This window comes from Camelus dromedarius, chromosome 3 (assembly GCF_036321535.1).
Source record: "Camelus dromedarius isolate mCamDro1 chromosome 3, mCamDro1.pat, whole genome shotgun sequence".
Lineage (NCBI taxonomy): Eukaryota > Metazoa > Chordata > Mammalia > Artiodactyla > Camelidae > Camelus > Camelus dromedarius.
The window spans coordinates 60,173,713-60,199,883 of NC_087438.1; the positions used below are offsets into that span (position 1 = coordinate 60,173,713).

General features: G+C 33.7%; 1 long non-coding RNA gene across 1 annotated transcript in view; it reads right to left on the minus strand.

The window, feature by feature from the left end:
• LOC116152064 (uncharacterized) overlaps positions 1-26,171 on the minus strand; it is a 659,999-nt gene that overhangs the window by 246,296 nt on the left and 387,532 nt on the right. The window contains exon 4 of the long non-coding RNA XR_010379120.1: positions 7,120-7,153. This is a non-coding gene — a long non-coding RNA (uncharacterized LOC116152064). The remainder of the gene's footprint in view (positions 1-7,119; positions 7,154-26,171) is intronic.

Below are 26,171 nucleotides of genomic sequence, written 5' to 3' on the forward strand. Positions count from 1 at the left end.
AAGCAAGTCAGACAGAGAAAGACACATATTATATATTACTTAAATGTGGAATCTAAAAAATAATACAGATCTATATACAAAACAAAAACAGACTCACAGACATAGAAAACAAACTTATGGTTACAAAAGGGGAAAGGGAGGGGAAGGATGAATTAGGAGTTTGGGATTAATAGATACAAACTACCATATATAAAGTAGATAAGCAACAAGGATTTACTATATAGCACAGAGAACTATATTCAGTATCTTGTAATAACCCATAATGGAAAATGATCTGAAATATGCAATTTTAATGTACACCTGAAACACAATATTATAAATTAACTATACTTCAAAAAAAAAAAGAACATTTCAGTCACTACTATTTTATTTTATATATAAATTGTTTTTTAGACCATTAAGTAAAAGGAAATTTGTTGTCCCCTGTCTGGAAAAAAAATGCCAACTCAAAAATGACAACAAGAAAAGACATTAGACACAATTGGTGATTTTTGTTTAAGAGAAAATAATATGAAGAACTGAGTTTAACTCAATGTTTATGACAGATATCAAAACAATCTCAGGGACCAAAACTTACACTTGAGTTTGTAAAAGGAGCAACCAGTGGTCTCATTATCACATGTGGCCCCTAATAACAAACTTGAGTTTTAAAGATGAAATGTGGAGACTCTTATTTCTTTTACTTCTCTTAAAACCACTTATCCTCATTTCCCCCCTTAGATTTCCAGTTTGTCCCATGTTCTCCCTATAACAGTAACTGTTTCCCTAGTCCCTCATGCTCCACTATGTGCCACCTTCTGTTTTTACCACTTTTTAGAAATGTGTACTTTCACTGAGGTGAGTTTGTCTTCACTACAAAAAGATACACGATCAGTCTCTGCAAATCTTCATAATGGGATAGGCCAGTATTAGATGCCTAATACTACAAAATACTCACAGTCTATGTCAAGTGTAAGTTTGGGTCCCTGAGACTGTTTTGATATCCATCATAAACACTGAGGTAAACTAGTTCTTCATAAACAGAGTATACTGATATCCATTCATTTCTCCCTAAGCCCAAATTATTTTGAAGCACATCCTACACATCTGGCTTCAGAGAACAGTCTGTAGTCAGAGGTGGAATTATTGAATATTTCTGAAGAGAAAAGATACAAAATTGAACTTTTTAAAATGAATGTTCTGTCAAGAGTAATAAAAATTAGAATAAAAAAAAAGCCAAAAAGTAGCAAGATTATAAATCACTGAGAGTAAACAAACAACCAGAGCCTGAAACATGGGTAATATTGGGAGAGTTGTGGCTATGTGCTAAGTGACAGATGAATAAATTCTTCCATTAAAAGGAGACAGTCACTGAATTGATGACCATTCTAACAAAGCTTCAGAAATAAGGAAAAAATTCAGAAGGTAAAAAATAATAAAACTAAAATCTGAAAATATCTTTTTAGAGCCCTCTTTCCATTCCTCTACTTCTCTAGGCCAAAAGTATGGCCACCTCAGAATCAGAGCTTTCTCTGTGAATAGAATGTCTATTGCCCTCTGAAGCACGGGTAGTGACTTTTTGAAAAGGAACATCTACTGGAGGTGGCTGTGCCCCCTTTTAAATCAGTGTCTAGCAGAGAAAGCTGTCAAGGTCTTGGACACCTTGTAGTTAATATTCAGCATTACTCCTCAAAGTCCTCAACAATCTTTATTTCCCAAGGCTTACTGTACAGAAGAATTTTTTGGGGGGGAGAAGGCAGTTGGCTCAATTATCTACTTGTGACTTGTTTTATTTTATAAGTTATCCTCAGTTTTAATTTCCAAACATCTTTGCCTTTTGTACTCTTTCTACTTTTGTATCTTTAGAAACATACTATGTGATCATTAAGCTTAATTACTATGACTCTGCCTCAACCTACAGAATGAAAATACTTTTTATCTCTATCTACAGAGGTGAAGCATAACTATATAAGTTATGATTACTAAAGTTATGTTTCTAGGGAACTGTTTGTATTGAGTAACAGTGTCTGGACATTATGAAGTCCATTTTTGGAGGAGTTTTTATCTGACAGTACTTAACAGCAAATGTTCTAATGGTTACTAAGAATGAGAGAGCAGCCAATGTGTTCAGAAAATCTAATCTGTCTCCCTTTCTATGATGTTAGCATCTATTGATCCTCAATGCATAGGTATATGAATTCACAGAGGCTTGCAAAATGGTGATATGTTAATCATTTTTTGGATTAATTAATTGGAACACATAAAGAGATACTTCTCCTTATCTACTATTTGGAAGGATACATGTTTGATTCTTTTTCTTTTTTACCTGTTTTCAAGATAATGGTTTCTTATCATCTTCTGAAGAAACTATTAGTTTAAAATATTATTATTGAGTTCATGTATTCAAATATATGTATTTCAATCTGTTGTAATCAATATTCTTACAGAGTTAAGTTGTCTTATCTTTGGTCAGTAGAAGCCTCTTCATGTAGCTCCTGTGTTTCTTTGGTATGACTAGCAGTTTTTGATAGTTTTCAATCTTTCTAGTATGAAAGATGATCCAAACTCATCTGGCACAATTCCTACTAGAGACATGGAATCATCTTTTTTTTTTTCAAGACATCTTGATTTCTCTTAGTAGAAAATCATATTACCAGATCACAATCTGGTATGAGAGATGCTACTGAATGTGTTATTATTCTTAGACCTTTTCAGTAGTAGCAAGAGATACAATATATAAATGGATTAAATTATATCTTATTTTAAAATATAATACTTCCATAAATTCACATTGATATTTTTAATTCAAAAACAGAACAATGAGGATTTAATTTAACTTCCTTTAAATTATCATTACATTTGCTTTCTCACGCAAAGTATGCTTTATCTATCCATACAAGCCCCAAAGTGCCAGTGGAATAATACTAATGCTATCACTCCAATATGATCATGAGAAACATTTTTTTTTCCATTTGGTTATCTACATTCTCCCACATTTTATTAAATATAATATATTGTAATTGGTGGAGTGTATAGTCATTAAATGCCAAATATATCTTTTTAACCTTTATTTAATCTTAATTCTACAACTGTATTTTTTTCTCACAACCAGTTCCATATTCATGCTTTCACAGTAATTTTCTAAGAGTATTTTAATCCAGAAAAAAAATACTTGTCAAAATAATAAGTATTAAATTTGTGATTAAATCTGTGAACTTCACACTTGATATTCCCTGAATTTTTTATGGAGATTTTATTTCATAAACCCAGGTTGTATCTCAGCATATGAAAGAATAGCTGGAATTACAAAGATTATTAAACCACCATCGAAACCTTATGATTTCATAATATATCTACAGAAAATCCTGTGCTGCTGCCTTTGTGCTTTTAGAAATCTTAAGCACAGCCCCTGACATCCTGACATTCTCTTCCCTAGGTCGGTCAGCAAGGGCGGCAACTTGCTCTTCACTAGGTTGTTTGCGCAGCAGGTCTATCCCTTACTCTGTGCGACAGCTGAATTCCACGTATCCTGTTTGGGAGAAGTACATTTTAATAGCCTCCTCCTGTCTCTTTCAGAGTCTCTGGGTCTGAGATTCTCTGCCTGTTTTGGACACGCCCTACTCTGATCCTGCCAGAGCCTTCCCAAGGACAGACTGTGCTTTTTTCATGTATACGGGCCCCACTGTTGGCTCAAAGTCACAGCCCACTTGAATTTTAATAAAGATTCATAGGCAGTTGTTATGAAACAAACAGCATAATGACACCCAGACAGGCTGCAGAATTATTTTTAGCCAGATGATGTGTGTGGCCCATGCCTCAGGCCCACCAAGTGATAATAATAGTAACACTATGCAGTAAGTAAAGAGAACATTTTCCACAAAATTGCATAAATCATAAAATGTTTCCTGCCATCCTTCTGCATCCTGCCCACCTTCCTCTCCACGCCATCAGGAGCTGCAGGGCTCCGTATTGACTCCCTTGCAGAATTCAGTAACTATCTAAAGAAAAATTAATACTTAATTGTGCTGAAGTATTCATTAAAGGAAAATGAGGGGTGGCATTACACATGTACTATAAAAATTGCCAAGCTTTACACAGTTTTGAAAACTATACCCAAATTTGTTTGCCTTTTTAAAACAGAGTCAGAAATGAATTCTTTCATATTAGACATACAAATTAATATGTAGTAGCAGCACAGGATCAGAATTAATGTACTTCAGCAAAGAGCTATCTGTCAAGCTGAAAACACTTAGAGGGAAAGGACCATTCATGGAAACTTAAGGACATCACTATCATAAGGAAGATAAAGAAGTCCTTTATGAACAGTGTTACGTTAGGCTATTGATAAATTTAGATTGCCCACACTGCTTCCAAATCTTTGAAATCAAAGAGCCCAAATTTCAGTTTCATCCAGTAAAGAAGCTAATTTTTTTAAAGCTCAGTTTGCTCTCCCATGTACTGTTGAGAACTGCAAAATTGGCTAAATATGGAAACCATTTAAAGGAATCTTATTAAAAATCCAACGTCCTAAAATTGAACCTTAAGTGAACTCCGGCATCAGAGGAAACCAGCAAAGTGAGACGAATATTTAGTGCAAGACAGATTACAGAGGAGGTTATAGTATAAAGATTTGACATAGAAAATATTTTAAATCTGTACATTTAATTTCTACATTTCCCCAAATTTTGTAAAAAGACACAATTAAAACTCACAGAGGACAGGTGGTGTGACAGAATCAGGTACATCTGGGTCAAAATCCTGGCTCAGCCCCTCACGATGCCTCACCTTGGGTGATTTTTATCTTTTTCTCCCCTAGTTTCCCTAGCTACAAAAAATAGCAAGCAAGTAAGAAGCAACACAGTGTTGTTTTTTTCTTTTTTCTATCTAGAAACAAAGAGAGAAAAACAAGAAAGCGACTTATAATAAGACTATTTCAGCTAAGTCTTTGTTTTGTTTCTTTAAAAAGATTACACTGATATCAGTTTTTCTCTATTTCATATATTCAAGAATGTTTGCTTTCTTTTATCTCTTCTCAATTTTTGATTCCTAAGTATTCCTATTCTTATCCATGCTTGTATTTTTTGTGCTTTTCTTTGACTCATCGTTATTTACATCCAGCTCTAAGGACTTCATTTCTATCCATGCCCAGTTACTCTCACTTACATTTTAATGATGAAAAAGAACAATATCAAATTCCCGTTTTCTCTGTATCAGCTGAAGTTTCATACTACCCTAACTTCTAATTTCCTCTCAAAAAAGTGTGAATCAGTGACATGCTGAGAAACATACACATTTCAAGCTTTGTCAGACTCATCAGAATAATGAAGAAAGTAAATGTGTATGCTTTCTCCTTTTTCTAACTCCAGCTGCTGATCTAGATGCCAATAACCCTTATGGTTACTAAATTTTATTGTGGGTCCAGATCACATTTACTCCTATACCTTAGAAGTTTAGGTATTACAGATTTTCCACTGTGTCTTAGAGCATCTTCTTTAATCTTAAAAACTATTATATGTTTAAGAAGTTGAAGTTGAGAAAATTGCCTCAATAAGATAGGAATGGTAGGAAAATACTGATGATTTCTAAACGTCTGAAATTCATTTTGAGAAGGCTGATAAACATTCGCTTTATAAAAAGTCCACACCAATGCCTGTGTCCCAACACATGCTACTTATAGTAAGAGATTCTTCATTGGCACAAGCCTTTCTTGTAATTGCAGGAGAAGACAACATTTCTGAGGTCAGTGGTATCCTCTCGTTTTTAATACTCAAATCCAAAGGCAGAACAACTTCCTATGCTTAGGCTTTACAAAAATATACATACTCCAAATAGAAATGAAAACAAGTAAATTAGATACAAATCAACAAATTAAAAATAATTAATAGCAAGGACAAAATCTGCTGACTAGTAACCAGTTTCAATTAAGTTGGCAAAGATACTGACAATTCTATTATCAATCATTGCCCATGAGGTTCTTGCTTTGCTCCAATTCACTTGAAGGTGAATTTGTTTAATATTTTTAATAGGACTTATCATACTATATTTTGAGTTTTGGTGCTTTTTTAAGTTTTCCTCAGTAGACTTTGAGGCTTTTGAGAAAAGTGTTTTTTTTTTTTTTTTATTCTTTATCCATACATATCATAGTTTAGTGAGTAGGAAGTAATAGGAGTAGCAGGGCAAATATAATAATAACTACCACCCTGGGGGCTCCTATATTATGTCACAAATTATGCTGAATATTTTATATACTATATCAGTGGCTCCTTATTGCAGCCACATCAGACAAGTATCAGTAACTCCATTTTTCATATGAAAAATTAAGTCTTATACAGGTTAATTGAACTGCTCATGTTCACATTGCTTATAAGATAATATTTAAGCTCAAATTTAATCACTAAATAATAAGTAGTGATCTTTATTAAATGAATAAATAAATGTATGAATGTATTAACATAGGGGTATGTACATATAAATACATTCTCTATATATCTGTACAATTTTACTCTCCTTTAAATATAATTTTCAGGTACATATAAAGATGTTTTAGTTGGGGATGAGGAGAAATTGGATTCTGCCTTCTCTGTCTTTTTTTTTTATTATTATGTGCTCAGTGAAAACCAATACCTACCATGGAGTATAGGTAGTGATCACCAGTGTTAAAAGAGAAAACAAAATTACTCTGTCCCATAATCTATCTGCAAAGGCTCAAGGTAACAGAAGAATCAGTTATGATACACTGATTTTAGACATGATTGGGGGGGGGGGGATGATAATCAGATTCATACTTGAAGGCAAACCGTAAGAACAACAGGTGTTCCTGCTGCTCCTGAAGAGAAGACACTGACTAGCACAGAAAATGCATCATCAGCCAAATCCTCTCCTGTTACATTAACATACAAGACACAAGACAGTCTCTTTGAGGCAACAATTCCTTTTAGGAAATGAAATAAATCGTCTCAGCATAAAACACCACAATCTCTCTGTGAACAAGAGTGACAGTATTGCCCAAGACGCTTGAAAAATATTCCCTCCCATCCTGGACACCTTCATTCAAGGAAATACCTGTCAGATCATTGTTCCACGTCTCTTTTTTGTCTTATCAAAAAGCGCATCTAGCAGTTTTAGGAAGATAGTACTCACGTGCTTTTTGGCTACGTTCTTCCTTGTCAGACATCTAAAAAAACAAACAAACAAACACGAAGACTCTAGATTAGAAAGAAATAGAGATTAGAAAGTAATGTCAAAGAATGGCATGGGAGTCATTCACTGCCTTACAAACTAAAGGCTTGAAGGGGTCAAAAATAACCCTCCTGTTTCTTCCTTCTAAGGACCAGCACTCTTAGCAGTTCTTACAGTTGGGTGTAATATATCTTCCATAGAAGGACATTAAAAAAAAATCCAAGAAGGATGTGAGCATAAACAATTCTGCAACAGCTAAATGAGAAGATATTGGGGGAAGCTCACCCCAAATTTCTATTAGAGGACTTCAGCTCTAAAAATCAGTGGAGCAAACATTTAACCCATCAATGCAGCAAATAATATTCTATATGTAAAGAATGAAAAAAGTGGCTTTAAAGACATTGTGCTCTGCCTCAATCTCTCTGTATGCAGCCCACTGTTGATTTTTTTTTTAAAGAAAAGTCCTTTCAAAGCCACTTTCATTTGATGAGGAGAAATGTTATATACTTCTACTTCCATGTTTAAAGTAACTGTCCAATAAAGCTGAACAGCCCAATGTCCTGTGGTATAAATGCAGTGAAAAGCAAAGCAAAGTTAAGAAAATGAAAATGTACGTGCATATAGGAATCAAAAGAATATCATATTACAAGAGAAATAATGAATTGAAATCAACATCTTAAAATTTTTTTAAAGTATCCAGGAACATAGTAGGTTTGTAATATCTGTCATTGCTTTGTGAGATCTTGCTACAGGTGCATAATTTAATCATTCCACCTGAAGTGTCAGGCACATAAAGGTATTATTAGTTATGAGTGAATAGCAGTTTAACTTGAAATAGGAAACTTGATTTTTTAAAACAGATAAAATTGAAGTGAATAATTTTATAGTTTTAAATAAACACATTTCTTGCTACTTTAACTTCAGCCAAGGTGATCTTCCAAAATGTATGACAACATTTATTTTGAGACCTATTAAGTTTTAACTTTTGGAGAAAGACAAGTGCAATACATTACAGAGATTTCTAAGCTTTAAAATTCCTACTGAGAATCAATTTTAGGAATGGATAGAGATTGAAATCAATTTGGTAAATGTATATTCAGTGACTACTGTATGTCAAGCATCATTAGACGTGAATAGAAAGATACGGATAAGCCCCAGTTCCTACTCTCAAGGATCTTACGGACTAATGGATGAGACACACATTATATAAATGCTTTATGTACAATAGGTTAAATGCTAGGGTAGGTGTACGTATGGTGTTCAAAGACAGAACAGATAAGGGGGTAATTAATTCTAACTGAGCAGTAAAAGTTTCTAAAGGAAGTGTTAGCTAAGCTGAATTCTAAAGGAAAAGTAGCTGTTCTATAAACAAAGAATGAAAGTTATTTGTATCAGACTAAAGAGTATATGAAAAGAGACTGACATATGGAATAGAATAATTAGAAGACTATATAAAACAAATATTTTTAGAGTATGATTAAGAGCTTGGGCTCTGAGAAAGACTGCTTGCATATGAATTCTGACTCCAGTATTTACAAGGTGCACTTAAACTCTACATGGCTCAGTTTTCCCTGTATATAATAGGGTTATTAATAGTACCTAACTCATAGAATTTCTGGGGAGACTGAATTAGTTAATATTCGTAAAGCACTTAGAACATTACCAGCCTTATGGTAAGAACTCCACAAACCATATCTTGTTATGGCAAAGACCCTCTATCAACTATTGTGGAAGCTACCATAACTTGTAAAACACACTCTTTTAGTAACAAATAAAAATAACAACAGCATATCAATTACTTTTAAAGACATTAAATGAATATTACTAAGGTACTGGTGCTTTCCACACCCATTTAGGAAGTAAAAGTGATCATAATTACCATGATAGCAAATAAGACAAATTTTTAAAAATATAACCCCCCCACATATATAAAATACGTATGTGTATTTAAGACTTTGAGGAGTGTTGTAGAAAAATAAGTCTAAAATAACCAGTTTCCCTTTCAGAGAGTAAAGGGGCCTTTTCTGAGCAAATACCAGTGCCACCTCTCTATCTGTGAGCATTAACCATGTCTGGGAATAAATGGGTGAGAAGAGGCCAGCCATAGCCAGAACTCTGCTAGGGCAGCAAGACACACAGCAGAGCTTTACAGTGCACAAGGCGGCAAGATGGACTGGGATCCGCTGGCTTCGCAGCCTCAGAGCGGTACCCCAGCCAGGCGGCGCTCCCCAGGAGAGCTCTGCTGCAGGCGTGGTGGCCCAGAGCGCTACGGGCTGGGCTGGAGGTCGGGGTGGGGGTGGGGTCTTCGTAGACTGCGGTGCTTCAAACTCGGATTTCCTGCAATCACTCACGACAGACTGCACTCTGAGGACATCTGAAACCAGAGGTAAACGAAAACTCCAGCTGCAATCCAGACACACTCCACCTGAATTCTTATTTGGAGCAAAACAATGAACTCCACACCCTAGTGACCTGACAAAGAGATGTGCCCTCTCTCAGTAAAATCATTTTTACTTCAAATTCCTTGGTTCATCTAAACACACAATTCTACATATTGTCAAAAATGAAAGTATATGAAAAGAAAAATAAATATATAGAAGCAAATTCACAAACAAATCAGATATTGGAGTTAGAAGATTATAGACTTTAAAATTATAAATATGTTAAAGAAGTTACAAAAAAAGATGGACCAAATAGGAAAAAAAAATCCACTTCTCAATAGAGAAATGGAATCTCTAAAGATCAAAGTGACATTCTAGAATGGAAATTATTTTTTAAAGATCTGAAATTAAGAAAGTATTGGAAATAGTGCTTAATTTCAAATTAAGTATACTAGAAGAAAGGTAAGTGAACTTGAAAATAGGTCAATAGAAATTACCCAAACTGAAGCACATGGAGAAAAAAGCTTAAAAAAAAGAATCTAAGAACACTTATAAAGAACATGTAGAACAATATAACATTTGTGTAACCAGAGTTCCCCTCCCCAAAAAGAGAATAATCTTAAAGACTGAACAACCTAGTTATTTAAAATACCCACTAAACTCATGTAAGATAAGCACAAATAAAACTGTATTTCATTATACTCAAATCACTAAAGACCAAATTTAAAGGAAAAAAATTCTTAAAACTAGAATGAGAACAAAGACACTCCACACATAGAAGAACAACAAAAAGATGACTGGAATCTCACCAGAAATAATGCAACTTTCAAGTTAATGAAATGTCATCTCTGAATTGATGAAAGAAAAAGAAATGTTAATCAAAATATTCTATACCTAGCAAAAATCTCATTCAAAAAAATACTAAACATAGACATTTTGAAACAAAGACTGAGAAAATATATTGTCAGTAAATCACACTATGAGATATACTAAAGGAAAATACTAAACAAGCTGAGAAGAAATGATCATACATAAATTATCCATTTCTGTTTCTCTTCATTTGTTGCTGTGGATTCAAGTTACCATGAAGTGTCATTTTCCAGTATAGATTTTTTCCATTCACTTCATTTTGGCTGTTATTGTTAAATATATTTCTATGTGTAATATATATATAAAGCAATAGATATCTTTATATATATGTATAATTTTATACAATTGATATTTAAATCAATTAAGAGAAGAAAAGGAAGAAATAAGCAATTATACTATCTTTTATAATTGCCTACATAATTACATTAACTGATTCTTGTTTCTTCATGTGGGTTTAAATTACTGTCTTGTGTTACTTGTCAGCCTGAAAAATTTATTTTAGTGTTTCTTCTAAGGTGAGGGTGCTAACAACAAATTTTCTAAGTTTTTGTTCACCTGGAAATGTCTTAACTTTGCCATCTTTTTTAAAAATATTTTTTATTGATTTATAATCATTTCACAATGTTGTGTCAAATTATAGTGTAGAGCACAATTTTTCAGTTATACATGAATATATATATATATTCATTGTCACATTTTTTTCTCTGTGAGCTACCATAAGATCTTGTATATATTTCCCTGTGCTATACATTATAATCTTGTTTATCTATTCTATAATTTTGAAATCCCAGTCTATCTCTTCCCACCCCCCATCCCCTTGACAACCACAGGTTTGTATTCTATGTCTGTGAGTCTATTTCTGTTTGTATTTATGCTTTGTTTGCTTTTTTTTTTTTTTTTTTTTAGATTCCACATATTAGCGATCTCATATGGTATTTTTCTTTCTCTTTCTGGCTTACTTCACTTAGAATGACATTCTCCAGGAGTATCCATGTTGCTGCAAATGGCGCTATGTTGTCGGTTTTTATGGCTGAATAGTATTCTATTGTATAAATATACCACCTCTTCTTTATCCAGTCATCTGTTGATGGACATTTAGGCTGTTTCCATGTCTTGGCTATTGTAAATAATGCTGCTATGAACATTGGAGTGCACATGTCATCCTGAAGTAGGGTTCCTTCTGGATATATGCCCAGGAGCAAGATTCCTGGGTCACATGGTAAGTCTATTCCTAGTCTTTTGAGGAATCTTCATACTGTTTTCCACAGTGGCTGCACCAAAGTGCATTCCCACCAGCAGTGTAGGAGGGTTCCCCTTTCGCCACAGCCTCTCCAGCATTTGTCATTTGTGGATTTTTGAATGATGGCCATTCTGATTGGTGTGAGGTGATACCTCATTGTAGTTTTGATTTGCATTTCTCTGATAATTAATGATATTGAGCATTTTTTCATGTGCCTATTGATCATTTGTATGTCTTCCTTGGATAATTGCTTGTTTAGGTCTTCTGCCCATTTTTGGATTGGGGTGTTTATTTTTTTCTTATTAAGTCGTGTGAGCTGCTTATATATTCTGGAGATCAAGCCTTTGTCGGTTTCATTTGCAAACATTTTTTCCCATTCCGTAGGTTGTCTTTTTGTTTTACTTATTGTTTCCTTTGCTGTGCAGAAGCTTGTAAGTTTCAATAGGTCCCATTTGTTTATTCTTGCTTTTATTTCTTTTAGGAGAAAGTTTTTAAGATGTATGTCAGATAATGTTTTGCCTATATTTTCCTCTAGGAGGTTTATTGTATCTTGTCTTATGTTTAAGTCTTTGATCCATTTTGAGTTGATTTTTGTGTATGGTGTAAGGGAGTGTTCTAGCTTCATTGTTTTACATGCTGCTGTCCAGTTTTCCCAACACCATTTGCTAAAGAGACTGTCTTTATTCCATTGTATATTCTTGCCTCCTTTGTCGAAGATTAGTTGACCAAAAGTTTGTGGGTTCATTTCTGGGCTCTGTATTCTGTTCCATTTTTGCCATCATTTTTGAAAGATAATTTTTCTGCATGTGAAATTCTTGATTCACAGTTTGTTTTCAATACTTTGAGTATATCTCCTCAAAATCTTTTTGTCTCCATTATTTCTGATGATAAATCAGCTGTTAACCTCATTGGGTTTCCCTTACATGTCATGAGTAATTTTGTTTTCACTGCTTCCTAGGGTTTCTCTCTGTTCTTATCTATCAACATTTTGAATACTACCTGGAATTCATAGAGCTTCTTGGATGTTTAGATTAATGTTTCTCATCCAATTTGTCCAGTATTTAGTCATTATTTCTTAAAATATTTTTTTCTGCTCCTTTCTCTTTCTGCTCTCCTCTGATGCTCTCATTATTTATGATGGTACATGTAATAGTGTCCCATATTTCTCCAAGACTTTCTATTATTCATTCTTTTCTTCCCTCTCTGTTTTCAAGTTACATAATCTGTATAGATCTCTATTTAAGTTCATTGATTCCTTTGTCAGCTGAAATCTACTGATGAACCCCTTCAGTAATTTTTATTACTTCATTTCAGTTACTGTATTTCCATTTCAGCCTTACCATTTAAAAATCATTTCTATCTTTTTATGGATATTTTCTACTTCATAAGACACTGTCATTATATCCTTCTTTAATTCTTTAAACATAGTTTTCTTTAGTTCTTTGAATCTATAGTGTTTTGAGGACTGCTAAGTCCAACATCCGAGCCCTCTCAAAGGCAGTTTCTATTTTCTGCATTTCTTTATCTTTATATGGGTCACACTTTCTTGTGCCTTTATACGTCTTGGGCATTACTATTTTAATTCCTTTTTTTTTTTTTTGCACTGTTTATGCATGTTTTTGGACATATAGTATACAGTGTGAGTTTGATATTGCTCAGAAAATTACATCCTAATAAAGAGAAACAACTTAAAAGTCTGTAGTCATGTCTTCATATGCTACTGTCAAAAAACTACAAAATAATTATTGCTGCTAGGAACTTATACAGGAAAAAAATAGAAAAATTTTATTATTTTAACCTCCATGAATTCTCTCCGTATAGCATAAGCCAGTAAGACAAATTTTTCAATACTAGTACTGGGGATATATCCTTATATAGTTCCTTGGGATGTATCTAGAAACTTCTCCATGCAATCACATTCCTAGCCTGTTAATTCCAGGGCTCCTGGACCCTTTCCTTATATCTGTGAACTAGTCTAAATATTCATTTTTGACCTGTTTTATACTACACAATGAGCACTTAACTTGGTTACCTTCCTTGACACTAGTACTGGCCTTGATTGTGACCAGGGGTTTATGGTTCACCCATGGACACATCTAATTCAGACACTGAACTTCACCATTTTGATATTTTGAGGTATTTTGTCTTTCTGTGTATCAGACGTGGCTTTCATTTCTAGCATTTTTGTTTTTCAAGTTGGTTTTATGGTTTAACAAGAAAATTTCACAGCATATATTTTATCAAATTGTATTTACTTAGGGAAAAAAGAAGATGATTGATAAAAACTACAAGTGGTAAAAATTACTTGGGTAACATCAGTGTTATGTCTGTAGATAGTATTTAACTTGGCAATGTCCTAATAGCCAATTTTGTCTCTTCCAAGAAAAAGATATAACATTTCCAAGATTGCATTAGCCTTTCTGTCATTCATTCAGGGGGTAGTTTAGCAGTTTTTTCAGTCCTGCATAATAGCATACTAGGATTTCTTTAATACAAGTTCTTTTGGGACCAAAAGTTGTTAATTTCCCAAGAAATACAGAAGAAAAATGTGAGCAAATGGCAAAAGGAACTACACACCTAGATAAAAAGGCTAAATAGTGTGAAGATGTCAATTCTCCTCAAGTTAATCTATGAATTTAATACAACCATAAAGAAAATACTAGACAGTTTGCTTTTTCATATCTGACAAAATTGTTCAAAGGACTTTGTGGAGGATATATATGAGAGGCTAGCTGTGAAATATTTGAGAAGTAACATTATGGAATATGTAAAAATTACTTTAAAGACTTAATAAATAAAAGAATAAAGCAGAAATAGATCAATGGTAAAGATGAGAAAGATCAGAAACAGATAAAAATATATTTAATAATTGAGGATATAATAAATATTGTATGCCAAATCAGTGGAAAAAGAATTCAGTAGCATTGCAAAAATTGTTAATCATTAGTAAAAAAATAAAATTGGATTCCTATGTTGCATCATACATCAAAATTCTAGATGAATTAAAGATATAATACAAATATTAGAATGAATACAGATGTTAATTATGTAACTTGGAATGGAAAACATATTATATATGATACCACCTAAATAGAAAGTATGAAGGAAATGATTATTGGACTCCTCTATATAAAAATAAAAAGTAAAAAGCCCCATAATTGCTGCATATCTGAGGGCAATGAATCAATGGAACTAATATGCAAATATTTCTCACAAATCAAGAAAAAGTCACCAGTAAATATTTGGACAAAGAAAGAAGATCAAAAATTAATGAAAAAGGAAGTACAAAGGAAAACATTCCACATCACCAGTAATTAGTAAATGCAAATTAAAACAATGAAAAAAAAATATATTGCCTTTCAAGTTGGAAATGACATAAGTTTTACAATACCCAAGGGGATGTAAATCAGTACAGTTTTTAAAAGAGACTTGATCACACACATATGAAAAATGTTAAAATATATATTATTCATCCACCTAATAGTTTTATTTCCAGAAATCTCTCATAAGGAATAATCAAGAAAGTATGATAGATTTAGGTCTGAGAACACTTATTGTTTCCAACAGTGAAAAACTGGAAGTACCTTAAAAGGAGTGATTAAACAGAGTGTGGTACAAAGATAAAACGAATAATAGGTAGCCACTAAAAATAAAATCCTAGATATTAGTGCCCTATAACATGAAAATATTTGTGTTAAAACATATACAATATAATCCAACTAAAATGTGTTCGTGTGTGAATGTTCAATTAACAGTGAAGACATGATTTTTTTCTCCTTTTGTCTACCTGCATTTATGAACATTTTAACAACATGTAAAATGAGGGGGAAGAGCTACTGCTAAATTAATTATTAGTATGTGCCTTCATCATTAAATTCAGATTTCTGAGTGAGTAGTGTTTCTGTGTACTTGTGCTTCTGTGACAGAGTCTGGATAACAGTAGATTTAATCTCAATCAAATCTTGCAGGGATTTTATCTTATCTTCCTGCCCACTTGAAACATAGTACAGTGCTTTAAACAAAGCAGCATATTTCCAAATTCCTTTTCCTGAATTAAACTTCCTCTATTTTGCTTTTACCTTTGACACACTCAGTTCTCCTTTAGTCTTAGTAGATTGCCCAGAGGTAGGGGATGGAGACAGCTTCTCCATGTTCCACTGCTGATTCTTCATTTTGTTTCGCTAGAGACCCAGGCAATGATTACAACCTTGAAAACTCCACTGCTCTTCTGTTGCTTCAAGGGTGGTATTTTGTTCTTTAATTAGAATATAAGCTTCTTGAGCAGTAGAACAATGCAATGTTTTTAGATCTTTTTCTTCTCTAATGATAACTGTGTTTTAAACAGAATGGACAAAGAAAGCAGACACTTGGGGAAGAAAATCAAGAAATGGATCAGAAAATATCAGTTTCTCTTGAATACTTTCCTACTTCCACAGCAGGAATTTAGCACTCACTCTTTATCTGCGCTCCCCTGGTACATGATATGATGTGTATATTGTATTTTCTCCTCTTTATAATAATTTCTTATATACATACCTCCCAACTCTGCCAGAAGTAAATGCTTTGAGATTAGGGCATTTGTTTTACTGCATCTCTATATTTTCAATCCTCATGGTCAGTCAGGCCTTTGAAATTACTGTTTTTTTCATTTATATAACGAAAATAATACTATCTACTAAAAGTTATTGGAAGAATCAGATAAGTAGAACATGCTGTATCGTTTCCCCCCCAAAAAATATACTAAATGCTCGATAAATACACACAAATGATTTAATCTTAACACTTTTACTGAACACAAATGAATTTATTATGTGTAAAAGATTCTATCTGTAAAAAAATCTTTACCAGGCTTAGGCAGCTTGTGTGTTCTTTATCCTTACTTTAACTTCCTTCCCAAACATGCTATCACTGGCGGTGGTACACTTTTACATCTTTTGTAAAGAGACCATACTCTCATTCTTAATATTCATATATACAGAAATTTGGCAGTTTTTCTTTCTTTATTAGATTGTGATGATCTCCAGAACACATTGTTCTGTTCATATTTGTGGCCTCTGGATTAAAAGATGTGCCTAAGTTAGTGTCTAACACATGTCAGGTGCCTAATATTTTTTTTGAATAAAAGAAAGAAAAAGAACTATGAATAAAAACTTTAAAATGCATTTATGCCCTATCCCAAAGTATGGAATAAATACTGGCATAGTTCACAGCATTAGAAATGCTATGCAAACAGTTTATACACATTGTACTATGAACACTGATCCAGTCAGCCCTCTGGGTTCTGTTTTCCTAGTCTTTGTCCCGGAACTGAACTTTGGCAGGTAGGAAGTATACTCTAGTTATTCACTTTTATCCTGTGGAAGGAAGACCATGGGATTTCAAAATTAATTTAGACAGATATGACAAATGGGGGTTGCCATTTCGCACCTAGAGCGTGAATATTTCAATGGCAAAGAGTCAGCAACTGTTAATTAAAAATGGGTATTGTTAATTGGGCCCAGTGTTGTGGTTTTGTCAGCAGCTTCAGACCCTTTCAAACGTATTTCAGCAGATCCTTATGGGCTGGTAAGATAAATGTCTTTTCTTTCTGGTGTGGATGATAGCAATTATGACCCTGATTTTTTTCCTTCATTATATTAGTTCTACAGGTGTATATAATTTTATAAAGTGGAGAAACTCACAAGGACTGAAATTTAGCTCAACAGTCCTCCCTTTATCTCAATCCAAAATATTTATTAAACACAGCTATATGACATATTTATTCACATCACAATCTTACACAACATGGAGATGGAGCCATAATTTTGGAAGATACTTTTCACACAAAAAGAAAAAAAACTGCTTAAAATGTAGACATATCAGAAATAAAACAAGAAAGGTTTGTTTTCTTCTACATTATTATAATGTACAAATGTTTAATCCTCCAATTTATTTTTTAACCACCAAAATGTGTAACTGACACGATGTAATATTTTCATGGGTAAATAGTATTTGTGTAGACCAAAGAAAAAAAATGATAGAAGGAATTGTGTATTGGAACAGAATATTAACTGGGCCAATTTTAACCTAATAATCCCATGAACACCAATTAAAACAAAACAAAAAACTCAAGTATACATTTGGAGGTTAAATTCCACTCTCAAATTATTTCTTGTTTCAAGTAGGTTAACTTTAGAATTATACAACAATATCTCCATGTTTCTAATGAATACGAGGAAGCTAATTGGAGTGTGTGCACATAGGGGATATTTGAGGAAGAGAGGACCACACGAAGAGCTAGTTACTCAAGATAACTCGTCCATTTTGTTTTTTCTACTCCCTAGTATTCTCTGATTCAATTGTTTTGGGAGTCAGTGGCCAATACACTACAGAAAGAGATACCCCAAAGCCACTCTGAATGTGCACATCTGAAGATACAACATTCTTCTCCATTACTGGTTAAATATCAGTTAAGCTAAGTAAATATCATTAACATGGTGAGACATTCAAGTTCAATAGTGCAAATGCTCAGAGGCCTTGCCTAGCCCTCAGTCTAAATTAGGCAAATTCCTCTTAAATCTATCATAGATCCTTTTAATTTCCTTTACAAAATTTTTCACGATTTTAATTACATAAACACACTCACACATACATATACTATACTGAAAGCTCTGTAAAATAAAGTTGCACATTACCTTTATTTATGCATATCCGTGTATCTGCTATGAACTTGGGGTTCAGTAATCTTTTACGGAATGAATGTATGAAAAAAAGAACGAAATGACAATGGGAATTCTGGGATGTTGTTCTAGTCTGAGAAACTTGAAAACTATAGGTTAATATTACTAGCATTATTTGCTTACAATTATTACCTAAATCACTACAAAAATTATACAGAAATGATGTAAACTATGAAAGAAACTATCTTGAGGGATCTGACCTATATTTCAATCAAAGTAGAACTAGATACTGTTGTAATTCTTAGAATTTTTATTTACAAACTTGGTCCAAAACAAAATGAAACAAAGCACTAACACCATGAACAAATGAAGAAGATTCTTACAATAAATATCAGAATCAATTTCTCTGCCAATTTATGATAATAAATAGTGCCTATATTTAAAACATGATCTCCCCTCCTCTCACACACAACAAAACACGCCTTCACAAAAAGCACTGTTACTCGTTTTCATTTTACTCTTCTACAGTTACAAATAAACATCAAATACAAACAAGCCCTTCCCAGTAGGGTTTAGGAACAGAAAACCTCCTGAAGCTATCAAAATAATTTAGCTAATGTGTGACCTAAAATTTCTAGTCCTAGAAGTGTGCATGCTGTTAAATACTTACTCAATTTCTGACTTCTAGGAGCTTCTAGCAATTAATACCAAAGTAAGGGTGACTTTTTTTTTTTTCTAGTCTGAAGATTTATTTGTTAGAAAACCACTAACTCATTTTCTTTTCACTACTGACAGCTATCAGATAATAACTATTGGTCTACATCAGGCTGGTTTGTGTTTAATCTTTTTATCTAGAAGGGAAAGATTCCACATCCTATTACCAATGCCCTGAGCCAAAAGAGACCTCAAAATAGACCTACTCATAACTGAGCCCTGGTGACCAGAAATATGGTGATAAATGTTGAACTGAAAAGGTAGGACTTCATAAAGCTTTTGTCTATAATCCTCAAAGTAGAGTAGTTGGTTCTGCAGCAGAGTTAATTAGCATACATGTGGAAGCAGTTTATGGATGCAGTTTAATCCCAAACAAATGTGAAAATAAGCTCACATTGTTTTGTAGAATGATTTACATTCATTATCATCTACTTAAAAAAAACAACATGCTTTAAAAAAAATCATTATTCCTTCCAGAGAATCAGAATAAAGCATTTCCATATTTGTACTTTTGAAAATTATATATTTCCAGGCAAGGTTATATTTCCTCAAATCAAAATGAAGTGGAAGCTTTTGTCTAAATCTACGGTTTCCAAACTTCATCCAGATACAGAAAGATTACTGAATAACACAGGATTCATGAAGTGAATCAACAGATTTAATTGACTGCTCATCACCAGAAAACCAAACCTGCTTTACTTGCTTCTATAAGATACATTTTCAGACATCATTACATGAGATCTCTAAAAAAGGTGCATGAAGGAAATAGCTCTAATACTCATTACTCTGAGAAGGAAAAACAAGGCTTATATTTTAACATGGTTTATAAAACTGTCACATTATTTGTTTGTGATGACGGTTTTCAGTGGACAGAATTTGACCAGAGATATAGTTGTACCTTATAGTTGTAATGATGAATCATACTATAATGAAGTTTGACTGCTCATAGGAATCTAACATCAAAGTTAATATATCATAGACTGAGTGGCTGCCTCAGGATTCTCTGAAATAATCTAAGTGGGATGTTCAGGGAAAAAAAAAACATGGAGTTACTCAACTCTTCGTCTTCTTATGTTAAGAACCAGGCCAAAATTGAAATGACCTACAGACATGGTAAATGAGATAATTTTTACCTAGGGATATCTTATTTGAAAAGCACTTGATCAACTTAACCACGCTTCAAATACAAGCCTTCATTTAATCAATAAATATATAAGGTACTTACCATGTGCCAGGCATAGGACCAAAGCAACAATGGTGAACAAGAAAGTTAATGTTCCTGTTCTTCACAGGGTTATAGCCTTATGGAAATTACTAACTGTGGGAGAAACATTACAATGAGGTCACAACAAAGTACTTATAGTCTGTAGGAGAGCCAAGTAAGCCACGGGTTAGGAGTATGGGGGTACACCAGGGGTGACTACCCGAGGTAACTAAAATGAGAATAAATAGAAGGCAATACAGGGAAGAGGGAGACTGTTCCCAACAGATGCTATCTGGGAATGGCTGGAATTTGAGACTGCATGTAAGAAGTCAGTGATGCATGATGCTAGAGAGATATGTAGAGGACAGTCCTGGAGGCATATTAAGGTGTTTGAACTTTATTCTTTGTCTTAACAAGTACTTGCCTACTCTGATGCTACTCTTCCATAATATTTGTTAAATGTTCACTGTATAATGCACGTATCTGATGTTAAAATTACCCACCCTCTCAGCTGGAATTTTGGTTATGATGGATGTATCTGAGATCCTATCCAAAGGTATTGGTTATGGTGGATTCAAAATGAAGCACCCATCCTTTCTTATTTTCAATACTGTTTGTTCTCACTCATGGAGATTACAGGAGTAAGTTGCTATTTTAAAGGTAGAGTGTTTGCCCAAACTGTGTCATGTTTCAATATAAAATTATACCCAATCACCAATTCTCCATTAATTTTTTTTAAATTTTACTTTCTCTGGCAGACAGCTGAGACATGGTTGCCTTATGTTGGGAAATACAAAAGGTGGGCTTAGAAGGCACATACATTTAAACAAGCTTGATTTGTGGATGGGAAGTACAAATTGTGTAGCAACTACAGAATTTATTTGATTTTGAAAACTTGATTTACTGGATCCAGCATTATTTATTGTATTCAGGGTTGTACTTTAAGTATGCTCCACTTTCATGCACTGCTTCTACTCAGATCAGCCTTTCCTCACTCTATCACGAGAACGTCAGGAATATCCTGCAACATTATGCCTACAGAAGTGGAATGCTGCAAGACAGGAAAGTTATATGTTAGTGATCCTTTCTGCAGAGAATTTTACCTCAAACTGTGTTATTATGAGTGGTCAGATTGAGATTTTTAAGAACCTGTTTATCCCTTGAAACTCTCCTAAGTGCGATCAGTATGAAAAAGGAATGCCTGCTTTTATTCAAACCTCATGGACGTTCTTACAGTTAACATGAAAACAGCTGAGTTTTATGAAGACAGATTCCTACCAACAGATTCATGTAAAAATTTTTTTTCTGTGCTTCCTTTTTTAGGCAGGAGAATGAGAGCCCTCTGAGAAGCCTTCCCGCAGCTGTCTTGCATTTTTAATCTCTCTATTCCTTTTAGGGGTGGAATTGGGCATTTCCAAAATCCCACAGACCCTAAGGACACCATTAGTTGAGTGGCACCAACTAATAAATCACAATTTTCTTTTGGAACCAGTAGCATCACAATTCCCTGATTATTCGGCCAACCATACTGGCAGGACAAAATATTATAAACAACACATCTCTTTCCTGATTATTTTTTTCTGATATTCCATAAATTCTCTTTGTTAAAGAGGACTTCCTCAGAGGAAAACTTAGAAGTAAAGCACTGAGAATTAACTTTTTCTTCATTTTAAGACACTTTAAATCAATAACAAATTTGTGGCAGTTTTCTTATTTCTTACCTTCCTAAGTAGGAAGGGAACACCTGTTTCAAATTCAGCAATAATTTGTATAACGAATTTTCATTTAATTTAAACTAGAGCATTAGTTGATTTCTCTTTTATCCCCTGAATGTGAAAACCCCTTGGAAGTTGCAAAGTGAGTTATTTTTCTTGGTAAAAATTGGTGAGGGAGTTGTTTATGCCACAATTCTATATATAAAGCAACTTTTATTTCTTCTCCTTTTCTTCATTTTTTACCACTATGACTCAATTGAAAATACATCAACAATCGTGACACACATAAACCCAGACAAATAAAACACAGTATATAAAAAGTATTTTTTTACACATAGATGTATATTCTCATTGACTTCCATACTGCTAGAGATGTTTTTGTTTTTTTTTTAAAAAAAACTTCTCATGTAATTTCACTGCAAAAATCCGTTAGTAGATAACCTCCATTGCTTTCAGGGAAAAAAGCAACAATCCTTTTTATGATTACAGAAGAAATGAAGTTCTCAATTCAGTCAAATAATAAGTAGAAATAGTAATAATAATGTAACCCATTATGCAGAGGTACTACTCTATTAAAATAAATTGAGAATAAAATGATGATCCAATGTTCTACATTCAAGAATGGAAAAAGCTAATTGTTCTTGGTCATAGTGGTTCTAACCACTAGAACCAATTTTGAGCTCATCCTAATCTATCAGGCACTTAAATTAGATACTAATCTATTAGTATCCACACTTCTGAAAGCCAGTTGAACAGTGACCCTCCCGAATAGTGACAGCCTCACTTTAGTGACCATGCTTCTTAGAATCATCCATGCAGTAAGAACCACACTGCAGTGGCCACCCTTTCATGGCTAGATACTCCAGCTTCTGAAAGTATGTCAATCTTAGAGCTCCAAACTTCCTGAAATCCATAATACTTTGTTCAGAGAGATTATGTTTTATAAAAAACCATTCTCCTTTGCTTACCAAGCAATAAATTCAGCTTTTTCAGAATCAAGCGATGGCCTCTTAACAGGACTAACTTACGTAATCTTCACAAAAGTGGTAGAGGTAGATCCATTATCGTGTCCATTTTACAGATAAAGAAATGGAATCTAAGAGACATTCAGTAACTTACCCAACATCATTCAACAAATAAACAGTAAAGGAGAATCTGACTCCAGATAATCCGGTTCCTGAGCCCATGCTCTTAACTATTATATACAGTTTCTCTTAGTTCCTTCTTAAATGCTAACTATTTATTCTCACTTCTCAAAACTCTCCAACATTCACCACTTTCTGCTGCCTTAAAAAATTATGTACTTGAAGTTCCCTAATGCTCCACGTTTGCCCTTTCCTCTGATCTCTTTGCCCACATCTTTCTCTTAGCAGAAAACATTCTCTTCCCACCTCAATAATGCCTAGGGTAATACCCATCCTTCACTAATTTCTGTTTACTCTGAGACTTTTAACAGTGCCCTTATTTTATAAATGCAAAATTGAGATCCAAAAAGATAAATAATGTACCCCAAAGTCACACAGCCAACAAGTAATAAAAACAGCACTGAAACATGTTAATTCTGACTCACAGTCTTGCTGTTTCTCATTGGAAATATTTTCTGCCATCTTATCACTTTGTTCTTCCTCTCAAAACCATCTCTGTTTCTCTATATTCTGCTTATTTTTTTTTGTCCTTAAAATGGGACACACTAAAATGGTAACTAAAATAGTACCAAGTAGAAGGCTTCTTTAGAGTTCACACATCATAATATTCCATCTCCCATTTGTCCATTTCCCCCTGAAAAATAGCCCTCTGTTACTGATTCATGGTCATAATGCAGATGAGACAAGGGTATTCAAGTCTAACTGAGCAGTTCAGAGATAGTATCTCACTAGCAGAGCTAGTGCTCAATTAATCACAGGTATTATCCATATCTAGCATTATATTATTCTTTTCTGTAACAATTATTTCATTAGTAGTCCCTATTCAATGTACACCTATGGATTTCTACCAATGTGCTATTTTGAGGTAAATGTTACAGTGATAAGCTGGTCTCTTTCTCAACTTTATCAAAGCCTTAGAATTCTAAATCCATAAAATAGGAATAATAACATGACTCCAGATGTGGTTTTGAAAATTAAATATGATAATTCACACAACGTGTTTAGCATAATCACTGTCACCTAGACAACCCTTAGAATGGTGGCTTTAGTGTTTTATTTTAATTATTCCTTATTATCTCTGAATAAACATGTTTTAAATAGTAATACATTTTAAAAGAAGGGCTTGCCTTCTGATCATGCTAGTGGAAAACAATCCCCTGACCCCCCAAAGACGGGTTGTTTTGGAAAATTGTAAAAATTTGGTTGACTATGGATATTTGGTTGGTTCTTGACTGCGTGTAGAATCACATCAAAATGGGTTATCCCAAAATTGGGAACAATCTGTGCCACAAGTGATGTCACTAAAAATCTTTCCTAAATAAATAAATAAACCACCTCATCTCAATTTCCTACATACTACTGTGAAATTCATCTGTCTAAAGTATATTTTTTAACATGGATTACTCTCCTCATGAACTTGCAAGGACCCTCCGTTTCTTATTAAATATAGTCCAAATCCATCAGCTGAGCATTCATCCTTTGACTCACCTTCCTAATTATTTTGCCCATCACTTCTCATCAAGGGTTCAACATCCTCATGAAGTACCTACTTTTTCCTGTAGATGTGCCGTGATTCTCACCTGCTGCCTTACTCCACATGCTCTGGCCATCTTTAAAGCCCTTTTGGACACATCTCTCTATATCCACATAGCATCTGTCAGGCTCTAGGGCCATTCTAGGGAGACAGGAATTGGAAATAATCTTCCTGGCCTGATGTACCCTTAACTCCCTTGAAGTACTTCTTATTTCCTGCTTTACAGTACAATCTACTTGAATGAGTGACTTCTGCTACTGGACCATAAATTATTTAAGATAGAAGTCTCTGTCTTTTTCAACACTCTATCATTCTCAGTGCTAAGAGAGTACTTTAAACACTGAAGGTGCTCAGTACATTTTTGTGTTCTATTAATTCACATTAGCATATCATAAATTAAAGTCCTACGGGGTACCTTCAAAGTTTCTTTTAGAATCATGATCATTTTAAAAGATATTGAACAATATTTTTAATGCACAACTTCAGCATTCATTGATGCAGATAAGCACTGAAGAGCATAAATCCTAAATCAAAAGGTAGTTTAGGACTTGATTTACATCTACTTGATTTACTTGATTTTTAAAAAAAATACGTACAAAGTTACACTTAAACTTTAACACATCCAGACTTTATCATAGGTAATTTAAAAGGGGATAACATAAACATGCTTGAAATTTGAAAATTCAAATTTTAGATAAAGTCTAGAACCACGAGTACCTACTATGTATTTAGACTACTTTTTGGTTCACAGTAAGTTCTCAATAAAGTTTTATTAAATAAATCAGTTAAAAGTCTTTGAAAATATTGGGAGTAAATGCTTAGAAAATTATAATATATTCAGATTACCTTCTATTGTAAATTTTAGTTTCCCCTTTGCTTTTTCCAGTCTATTTTTTAAAAAAATTCTATGATGAAGTGTTTTAAATCTGCTTATTTCAGCACCTGAAGTACAATCTGGACTATTCTGTGGAGAGCAACCACTCAACCTGAGAACTAGCATTTCATTTTATTCTCAACACCAACATAAAAAATGAACATTATTAATATTTCTATGATCATAAATTTTGCCACCCCACAGGGCATCACACTTGCACTGAACTTAATGGAATCCTGAGGAAGTTCTCAGAAATTATAGTAGAATAATAATACAAAATAAGACTCTCAGATAAAAGCGAATACTTGTCTCCAAAGGAAGTGTAAAGTCAGCCTGTTGAAAACAAATGTCTTCCGGCTCTCCTGCAAGGTATTTTTCTACCTTCTCAAGCCTTCCTTTCCAGAGCTACTTCTCTTCTAGTTCTCACTTGCTAAATGTTCTACGTTATTATCCATCATATCTATGGATGTTTTCTCCTTTTTGCTCCATTTCAGTTCATTCAGGGAAGACTTCCACTTCTCCCTTCCTTATTGTTTAATGTGTATATGTCCAATTTTACTGAATGCTGTAGAGAAACAGGCGTTATATTGTAACCTTCCAAAGAAATTAAAATTAAATTGTACACAACTTTGCAAAAGAAGAAAAACTTTGTGCCATGCTCTATTTTTGAATCATCC